The sequence below is a fragment of the Austrofundulus limnaeus genome, unplaced genomic scaffold (assembly GCF_001266775.1).
Source record: "Austrofundulus limnaeus strain Quisiro unplaced genomic scaffold, Austrofundulus_limnaeus-1.0 Scaffold146, whole genome shotgun sequence".
NCBI classification, from domain to species: domain Eukaryota; kingdom Metazoa; phylum Chordata; class Actinopteri; order Cyprinodontiformes; family Rivulidae; genus Austrofundulus; species Austrofundulus limnaeus.
Genome location: NW_013952548.1, coordinates 817,623 through 819,040, shown reverse-complemented (window position 1 = coordinate 819,040; position 1,418 = coordinate 817,623).

Below are 1,418 nucleotides of genomic sequence, written 5' to 3'. Positions count from 1 at the left end.
CCCATCATTTCCTGCTCCGCTGGCTCTCAGACGTGGGACGACAACTTTATCCCGACTAACTCACACGGACGTCCTTGGCATTTTRAGGTGTGTTGTGCAGCTTGTGTTTCTAATTACCACTCTGCCGTTTTGTTGTCCCGGAGGACAACATTGTCGGAACACGAGCCGATGATCCCCTCTGCCCTACACCGTGCACTCACCCATATCAGCAAATCAAAACTACAGATGACATTTGCCACTTCATACTAACAGGCTTGTAAAATTAGTGTTGTGGAGACAGTGTTGTGTGCCAATTTGTTTCGTTGCTTTTATTCTATAGAAGCAGATGAAATAACTACAATGACTAAATGACGTTATCTCTCAGCAGGAGGAAAGCTTCAACACAGGGACTGTTCATATAAGTTTTAATTGCTGTGAATATAAAAACCATTAAGACGTATTGGTGCTGACTAAAAGGTTCAGGTTTTGGTTCAAACTGTGCATAAAGACCAAACTCTTTAGCACCTGCAAAAGCTGTTTTGAAGTTCTTGTGTTTACAGAGCAAAAAGTGCTTTGGTTCACTGAAAAATGTAACAAAAGTTTTAAATTTGAGCACAAATTAGCATAAAAAATCAAATTGTTTTTTATGCTGATGCTCATTTTTAAATCATAGAAACAAATGATCACTCAGAATGTTGATTTCTTGATTGCTCCTCAATTTCCATTTGATTTTGCATCACTGTCATTGAAGGTGATCAGCTACTGGGAATTTACATGTTGCTGAAAAATAAGACTTTGTGGGAAAATGGAATGGCTTCTGTGAATCAGAGGGGAAATCGGTCAACAGTGTGGAGATGTATGGCTGCACGGAAACCTTGGATAATGTTTATAATTTAGTACCACATACAAACATGACCTGGGTTGAATTTTAAATTAGACTGTCATGGAAAACAGATAAAGTTTGTATAAAGGGGAGAAAAAAAAAGAGAGGTTTGGGCCACTTTTGCCTGCAGTGTGAATGAAGCCTGTGTTTTTTTTTTTTAAACGTTTTGACTGTGATTGTTCTGTTTCGGAACACGCAGCAGGAATATATTGCATCATCACACTTAAAGCTCCTGATTTCATGAGGGAGTTTGTGTGTTGCTCAACACGAGAATCCAGGCAAGAGCAGGGAGGAGGGGAAGGGAGGGGGGGAAACAGCAAAAGAAACACAAAATTTGATGTGATTGCTATGATTTTGTTGCCCTCACATCTGTGCTCTTTTATTGGTTGGTGTTTACACACGCTATGTTTTACACGCTGTGGCCCTAAAATATCCTGAAAAAAAATTAAATTGGAAGAAACAAGGAGATTACAGGGGTCAGAGGCTTTGTGAATAAATGCGGCCCACCTCCACAGGTACAGTGCGTACACTTTACTGGATCAGGAGAGTGCAGGTA